The sequence below is a fragment of the Amblyraja radiata genome, chromosome 35 (genome assembly GCF_010909765.2).
Source record: "Amblyraja radiata isolate CabotCenter1 chromosome 35, sAmbRad1.1.pri, whole genome shotgun sequence".
In the NCBI taxonomy this organism is placed as follows: Eukaryota; Metazoa; Chordata; class Chondrichthyes; order Rajiformes; family Rajidae; genus Amblyraja; species Amblyraja radiata.
In genome coordinates, this window is record NC_045990.1 from 2,508,149 (window position 1) to 2,517,557 (window position 9,409).

The window sequence follows — 9,409 nt, forward strand, 5'->3', positions numbered from 1 at the left end:
TCAGCACATCCTTCCTCAGATGTGGGGTGCAAAACTGCTCACCTTACTCCAAATGTGGTCTGACCACTGCCCGATAAAGCCTCAGCACTGCGTCCCTCTTTATATATTCTAGCCCTCAAAATAAATGCTAACATTGCATTTGCCTTCCTGGTCTACCGATTCCTTTTGCTGGTTTAGAGACATCAGGGTGGATCAGTGACAGTTGCTGAGGGTAAGTGGTGGCTGCCTTGTTTCTCTGGCAGTTTTAACAGTAACAGCCATGTGCCGGGTGAAAGCGATTGCATGTCAGTGCACTGTGAGCCACACACACATGCGGGAGAGGGAGGTTGGAGTGGGCACTGTGGTCTGAAGCAGTCGGGGGTGGGGGTGTAAGTCTCCCTGTCGGTTTGCTCCTGGGCCTGGCGAAGATGACCATTCGTGGGTCCAGTCAGGGCTTCTGCCCGGGTCAACTGCCTGCCCCTCTTCCGACCCTACACCCCATGCTGGCGTGTTCCTGGAGAGGGAGCACGCACTGCCCTTGGGGACCCTGGAGGCCTTCCGTGAATGCTGGTCGCAGCATGGGGTCGAGTGTATACGTAGATAAAGTTGAGGACATTTCAATCTGATAATTGTCTTGATTTTGTAACTACTAGTGCTTCAGTGAATAAAAGTTCTTTGTTGTTCAAAAAACCCAGTGGTCTGAGGTAGCCAACCTGATCTAGGCCAGTGATGCGTACATCACATGCCAGCATCCATGTGGATATTATCAAGCTACCACTCCGAACACTTTTCACCGATTTGTCAGGTTGTGTCGAGAAGGTTAGCAATGACACGTGAAGCACTTGCAGCTGGAAGGAATTATAAACAGAAGCACAATTTCTCCCGCTTTAGGAAGCAAGTCAGAAGGAATACTACGGGGAACTAAACTCTTTGTAGACACTTACCAAATAGGGTAACAGAAGTACCCTCTCACGGTTTATGGGACACCCAGCCTATTGTTATCCATCAGCCTATAGGTCACTCTGACCTGACTGATTCTAGGGCGGCACAGCGATAGAGTTGCTGCCTCACAGCGCCAGAGTCCCGGGTTCAATCCTGACTACAGGTGCTAACTGCAGAATTCATATGTGGTTCTCCCTGTGACCGCGTGGGTGGCCTCCAGGTGCTCCAGTTTCCTCCCACATTCCAAGGACGGGCAGGTTTGTAGGTTAATTGGCTTCTGAAAATCACCCCTAGTGTGTAGGATGTGTAGGTGCATTGAACATGGAACTAGTGTACGGGAGATTGATGGTCGGTGTGGACTCGCTGGGCCAAAGGGCTTGTTTCCACGCTGTCCAGAACCAGGGGTCGCTGTTTAAGAATAAGGGGTAGGCCAATTTGGACTGAGATGAGCAAAAAACCTTTCCACCCAGAGAGTTGTGAATCTGTGGGATTCTCTGCCACAGAAGGCAGTGGAGGCCAATTCACTGGATGTTTTCAAGAGGGAGGTAGATTTAGCTTTTAGGGCTAACGGAAATAAGGGGTATGGAGAAAGCAGGATTTTAGATGATCATATTGAATGGCAGTGCTGGCTTGAAAAGCTGAATGGCCTACTCCTGCACATATTTTCTGTTCCTATGTTTTAACGTATCTCCAAACTGAACATTATTGTGCATCTTAGAAGAGAAAATGGGCAACATTTGTCCAACCATCATCCCTTTCGCTAATGCATTGATCTGGCCTCTTTCATCTCCCCATGCTCAGTCAGTGGAACGATTCTTAGTAGGGAAAGTGAGGGTGCAGCGATGGGACCGATGAAGTAGCAGAAGTGGACCATTCAGTCCCCCAAGCTAACTCCGCTGATCTGATTCTTGTACACCCAAGTTAACCTTTAGGGAGCTGATTCTGGAACTCGGGTGGTGCTGGTGGGCGGTGGCAAGGCAGAGTCACAAGCAGTGGCCAGTGTTTCGTTCTGGCCTTCTCTCACAGTCCGAAGAAGGGTTCCGACCTGAAATGTCATCTATTCCTTTTCTCCAGAGATGCTGCCTGACCCGCTGAGATACTCCAGCATTCTGTGTCTATCCTCGGTATAAGCCAGCATCTGCAGTTCCTTCCGACACATTTAAACTTTTACCCCTTTGCTCATCAAGAAACTATCCCCCTCTGCTTTAGAAAATATTGAAATGCTCTGGTGGTGACGGTGGAGAGACCTGGGATAGGGAGACCAAGCAAAGTAAAGTGGCTCCAACAGATTGTTACATGGTAAACAGACACAAAGTGCTGGAGTAACTCAGCGGGTCAGGCAGCATCTCTGGAGTAATGAAGTAGGTGACGTTTCAGGTCTGAAGAAGGGTCTCTGAAGATGAGATGCTGCCTGACCCGCTAAGTTACTCCAGCATTTTGTATCTATCTTCGTTATAAGCCAGTTCCTTCCGACACATTTAAACTTTTATCCATTTGCTCATCAAGAAACTATCTTGGGCAGCAGTGAGTGGCGCAGCGGTAGAGTTGCTGCCTTATGCCCCTCTCCCACTTTCCGGAGGTTTTTGTCAGTCTCCCTACCTGCTTCCATTACCTGCAACCTCCGGCAACCACCTGCAGCCTCCGGGAACCGCACGGAAACCTTGGGTGGGGCGTAAAGTCTCCAGAGGTTTCTGTTCAGGTTTCCTAAGTGGGACAGGGGCATTACAGCGCCAGTGACCTGGTTTCATGCCTGACTACGGGTGCTGTCTGTACGGAGTTTGTACGTTCTCCTTGTGACCAAGTGGGTTTTCTCCGAGTGCTCTGGTTTCCTCCCACACTCCAAAGATGCACAGGTTTGTAGACTAATTGGCTTTGGTAAAATTGTAAATTGCCCCTAGTGTGTGTAGGTAGGACAATGCTAGTGCACGGGGTGATCGCTGGTCGGCACGGACTCTGGCCAAAGGGCCTGCTTCTGCACTGTATCTCTAAAGTAAAAAAGTAAAGTATCTCCCACTGTATTAAAACATATTGAAACACTGCCGACATTTCTGGTCGTGACATTAGAGTGACCTGAGATAGGAAGTGGAGTGCCAACTTTGCCAAGCCAAGAAAAGTGGCTCCAACAGGTTGTTAGATGGGGAAAGTTCAATCACAACTGTCAACTTCGCAGATCCGCTAGCGTCCAAGTTGTAATTTTTTCAGTCACAGGCACCAAACTGCGAACCAATTAAATCCAGCCTCTTATCACTTCAGTATAAATCACTGCTGACCTGGTCATGGTGTTATTTTTAAATGTTAATTTCTTCAGGATTTCTGGAGAGCAGCTCCGGGGAATATGACGGAATGCCGGGATTGTCCAAATCTGCTCCTTAAATAGGCACATGGCAGCAATTCAAGTAGCAGAGCTACTGCAGGGTTGCAGGGCCAGCTCCCCCCAACTCCGTGACAGCAGCTCGAGAGAATTACTGACATCACCGGTCGATCCTAGACTAAAAAAGGAATCATTGGGCATTACAGCGGGGACTGAGTCAGAGATAGTCCATGATAGCCCACAATGGACCTACTACAGCAAAAGATTGGCACACAGCTCTGCTTCTGATGTAGACCCTGGGGATCGAGAATAATATGCTTCCATTCCAGTTGTGCGGAGTGGAAGATGGCTGCTGTTCAATCCCAATGTACTGACACATCCCTACATCAGAATGCTGTTCCTTTCTGCCTACTTATGTCATAAGTGATAGAGGCAGAATTAGGGCATTCAGCCCATCAAGTCAACTGTGCCATTCAATTATGGCTGATCTATCTCTCCCTCCCAACCCCAGTCTCCTGCCTTCTCCCCATAACCCCGACACCCGTACTAATCAAGAATCTATCTCTGCCTTAAAAATGTCCATTGGCCTGGCCTCCACAGCCTTCTGTGGCAATGAATTCCACAGATTCACCACTGTAGTCCAGCGGGTCACGTTATGTGACCCGCTGGACTACATAGTTGCAGAGTTGACACCACGAAACATTGCTTACTCCCCTCATAGATACACATGCACCATTGCCACCACTGCCCTGTGCGTCCCCCCCATCCTACAGGGCACACCCCCCCCCCCCCATGTCACAAAAACATAGTCTACTCGGTAATTCATTGCACAAATCCTTCAATAAACTTACACCCACGGAGGTGGCCTCCTGTGCCCACACCCAAGACATTATAAATGTGTCGTGCTACCAGTATGTGTGGACTTAAAGAGATTTCTGCAAAAGGGAAGCAGTTGAATTTGCTTCATGCTGAAGAAACTCCTGTGCGAGGTGTGATCCGTCTTCAGTGAGAGATTTAGCAGCTGATGTCTGATATCCATATAAAGCCTGAAATCCCCTGAAGTATGTGTTTATACGACTGTTGGCAAGAAGCAAGGACACCGTTCTGGATTTGTTCTTTCTCGTCTCCGGGCTGCAGCAGAGATGTACAGGGACATATAAGGCTGTGTTGTGTGAAGAGAAAGTCTGTAAAAGCACTCTGATTTATAGTCGGAACCTCAGCTGCGCCATCATTTCATCTAATTGTAAATTCTGCACAGGATAGTGTAGCTGAGTTAACCCTTGAACTACCAGCTCCGACACACTGTTCATTAGCACGAGTCCAGATCTGACGCGTGGCCTTATGTCCATCATATGATGTGTCAGAGATCAATACCTTGTTGTCACACGACTGTTCTGTCGCATATCTGGACTGGATCTTACTGTGCCTATTGCCAGATAGATCTCATAAGATTCCAGGTGAATATTCTAACATTAGTCACTATCCCCCTCAGATGCAATTTCACTTGAATTGAGAAATAACCAAAGAAATCTAGCGCATATTTTTTGACCTCAGGATAGTGTAAAACTACAGCCAATGAGTAGTTGTAAAGTTAGACTTTAGACTTTAAAGACTTTGGACTTGAGAGATACAGCGGGGCAAACAGGACCTCCAGCCCACCGAGTCCGCGCCGCGCGACCAGCGATCACCCCGTACACAAGCACTATCCCACACACACACCAGGGGCAATTTACAGTTTACAGAAGCCAATTAACCTACAAACCTGTACGTCTTTGGAGTGTGGGAGGAACCCGGAGCACCCGGAGAAAACCCACTCAGGTCACGGGGAGAAGGAGGAACAAATTCCATACAGACAGCACCTGTAGTCAGGATGGCAGCTGGGACCCTGGTGCTGTGAGGCAGCAACTCTACTGCTCCGCCACCGTGCCACCCCTAAGTGTACCCAATATTGAGACCCAGAAAATGTGGTCACTATTTTGCACGCAACAAGATCCCATAAATAACAATATCTTGAATAGAGTCAGAGTCGTACAACATGGTAACAAGTCCCTTCGGTCCAACTAATCCATGCACCCAAGCTGCCCACCTTAGCTAGTCCCGTTTGCCTGCAATTGGTCAATATCCCTCTAACCTTTCCATTCCATGTACCCATCCAAGTGTCTTTTAAATGTTGTTATTGTACCTCTGGAAGCGGATTCCACATACCCACCACACTCTGAATCAGTGACATTAATGTTGTGCAGCTCCGGGGAATATGATGGGATGTTGGGATTGTCCAAGCCTCCACCATAAATACTCCCAATGTCAATGGCCACAGACATGTTTCTAAGTCATACATGGAAAACTCCTTATGGGCCTGTCCCACTTAGGTGATTTTTTTAGGCAACTACAGGCGACTAGTTTGTCGCCACATGTTCGCCGGGAGTCGTCTCCTCAGCCGCGCCAAAAAAGTCGTAGCGGCTTTCTGGTCGCCGCTAGATTTTCAACGTTGAAACATTTTTCGGCGACAGTGGGTTTGGCGCCAATGAGCGGAGCTTGACTTCTCCTGACGTGGGTGCTGTCGTAGGTTGTCGCCAGGATGACGTAGGTTGTCGCCGGTTTTTCGGCGACCTGCTATGACTATGACAGTCGCAGATTGCAAATAATACAATGACGCCCAACCCAGGCGACCATTCACGTGCTGGCCACAGAAGCAAATCTACAGTCACATATTACAATCGTTCTACACTCTTAAATCTCTACTCCTGCAGCAACATTTCTTACTCTATCTACGATCTTCTTAAACTCCTCTCAGATCTGTGTTGTCTTGTCATGTATCTATACACTGTAAATGGCTCGATTGTAATCATGTGTTGTCTTTCTGCTGGCTGGTTAGCACGCAACAAAAGCTTTTCACTGTACCTCGGTACACGTGACAATAAACTAAACTAAACACAAGGAACTGCAGATGCTGGTTTACAAAAAAAGAGATACTAAGTACTGAAGACACTCGGCAGGACAGGCATGCCACTGACAAACTCTACTGGTGTTCAAGAGAAGGTTATTGAACATTACCTGAGAGAACTCTGGAAAAGATGACACCATAGGCAAAGCGCTACTTCTTAAATTCATAAGTGATAGGAGCAGAATTAGGCCATTCGGCCCATCAAGTCTACTCCGTCATTCAATGACTGATCTTTTCCCTCCGTCATTCAATCATGGCATATCTTTTCCCTCCTAACCCCATTCTCCTGCCTTCATAACCCCATAACCCCTGACACCCGTACTAATCAAAAATCTGTCTATCTGTTTGTTGCTTTCCCAATAACAAACCTTGGATTACAAGCAACATCAAGAGCCTCCTAAACGAGAAAAAGGAGGCTTTCAAGGTTGGTGATCGGGAAAAAAATCAATAGGGTACAGCACCACTTGAAAAGGAGTATGAAGCAGGCAAAAGGGGGCTATAAAAGGAAGCTGGAGAAGAAACTGCAGTACAACAACATCAAAGAGGTGTGGAGAGGAATGAAGACCATCACTGGCTTCAAGGAGAAGAGAAGCCAGCCGTCAGGAGACGTGGACAAGGCCAATGAGTTCTATAACAGGTTTGATCTGGTATCCCCTCCCACCTCTACAGGTGCAGCCTCTCCCCCACCATCACCTCCACGAGGCAGCCCCCCCAACACCACAGCTGCAGCACCTCCTATGCCGGCATCTCCTCAACTGTTCTTCACGGCGGACGAGGTGAGAGCTGAGCTGAGGAGGTTGCGCCCTGGTAAAGCAGCTGGCCCTGATGGTGTATTTCCCAGGCTACTAAAAGACTGTGCGGCTCGGCTGGCGGAACCGCTCCAGACCATTTTCAACCTGAGCCTCCAGTCAGGGAGGGTACCAGGTCTGTGGAAAACATCATGTCTCGTGCCGGTTCCCAAAGCAGGGCGGCCGACCGAGATCAACGACTACAGACCGCAGGGTGGCCCTTACATCCCATATCATGAAAACAATGGAGCGGCTACTCATTCGTCTCCTGAGACCACAAGTCCAGCACGCACTCGACCCACTACAGTTTGCATACCAGGAGAACATTGGGGTGGATGACGCAGTCCTCTACATGCTGCACCGGATCTACTCCTTTTTGGACAAACCCGGTGGCTATGTGAGGATTATGTTCTTCGATTTCTCAAGTGCGTTCAACACCATCCAACCCCTGATTCTGAATGACAAGCTTAAGAAGATGGGGGTGGATTCCACATTTATCTCCTGGATATACGACTACCTGACGGGTCGACCACAGTTTGTCAAGCTGGGGGACAGTGTCTCTGGCACAGTGGTGTGCAATGTTGGAGCCCCACAGGGAACGCTTCTGGCCCCGTTCCTCTTCACCCTGTATACAGCAGACTTTAACTATAAGTCTGACACATGCCACGTACAGAAATATTCAGATGATACAGTGGCATGTGTAAGGAACGGGCAGGAGGAGGAATACAGGAACTTGACCAGTACCTTTTGTGCCTGGAGTGAAGAGAACTGTCTCATCCTGAACACAACTAAGACTAAAGAGACGGTGGTTAACTTTGGCAGGTCCAAGCTCCCCCTTCAGCCGGTCAACGCTGCAGGGGCTGACATTGAGGTGGTGCAGACATATAAATACCTTGGAGTGCACCTTGATAACAAACTGGACTGGTCTGTCAACTCTGACTCCCTCTACAAAAAAGGCCAGAGCAGACTCTTTTTCCTCAGAAGGCTCAAATCCTTCAATGTGTGTAATGAGATGCTGCACATGTTTTACAACACGGTGGTTGCAAGTGTTATTTTCTACGCTGTTGTCTGCTGGGGCAACAGCATTAGTGCAAAAAACAACAAGAAGCTAGTCAAACTGGTTAAACGAGCTAGCTCAGTGCTGGAGGGGAGAGTAGACTCTGGGATGGATGTGCTTGAGAGGCGTATGAGGCACAAGGTGCAGGCCATCCTGAAAAACCCCGGGCATCCCCTCCATGTAATTCTGGAGAGTCAAAAGAGCACTCGGAAAAACAACCGGCTCCTCTCCCTGCCCTGTAGAACGGAGCGGTTCAGGAGATCCTTCACCCCTGCAGCCATTAGATTTTATAATTCGGACCGCTAGGCTGTAGGGGGATGCATTTTGCAATTTTTAATTTTTAATTGTTAATTATTGGTCTTTTTAAGTATTTATTGCTCTCAGGTAGTGTCCACATTGTATTCTATGTATTTTCTGTCTGCGTTCGTTTTGAATCTGTGGGTTTGTTGGTTGGGGGCTTCTGGACATCTGAATTTCCCTGAGGGGATCAATAAAGTATTTATTATTATTATTATTATTATTATTATTATTATCTCTGCCTTAAAAATATCCATTGACTTGGCCTTCCGTGGCAATGAATTCCACAGATTCACCACCCTCTGACCAAAGAAATTCCTCCTCATCTCCTTCCTAAAGGTGCGTCCTTTATTTCTGAGGCTGTGGCCTCTGGTCCTAGACTCTCCCACTAGTAGAAACATCCTCTCCGCATCCACTCCATCCAGGCCTCCCTCAGGACTCCATCAAACATCAGTTCAAGTCCCACTACTTGAGCTACTTGATACAGCTGCAAGAATGTTTTCCACACAGCCAAGATTCACACCCAAACATATATCGCTTCTTGCAGCTGAAGCTGCCACAAACTTCCTGAAACTATCAACACTTATGCAATGCTTTTTCTGAAATATTTTAATGCAACACTTAAATTAGTTGAATTCCTTCAAACACGCCTGTTTGGATTATTCCGTCCAAGTGGTTGTAACTTAATACCTGTCTTAGGAATTGGCCAAATTTAGCACCAGCGTCATTGTCAATCTTCCTAACTAACCAAAAACAAAGCTACAAGCTGATTTCAATCCCCAAAAATGCAATCATTAATAGAAAAAAACAACAAACGTAGAGATTTCAGTATCTGCAAAATGTTCCTAATAAATCCACAAGGCAGATTGCAAAAGCCTTTCTTCAACAGATGTGGAAAGGATGACCCGTTATCAAGCAGCCTTTCTTTATGGGATGGGGTCATGATATCTGGGCTATTTTCTGGTGCTCGTAAAAAATTTAAAATAAAAAAATCAGCTCATTCATTCTAGAGGGAAAAAAAGCCGCACCAATTCCAAGTGAATCACATGATATTGACTTTTACATATGACTAATCGGAAATCCAGATATGG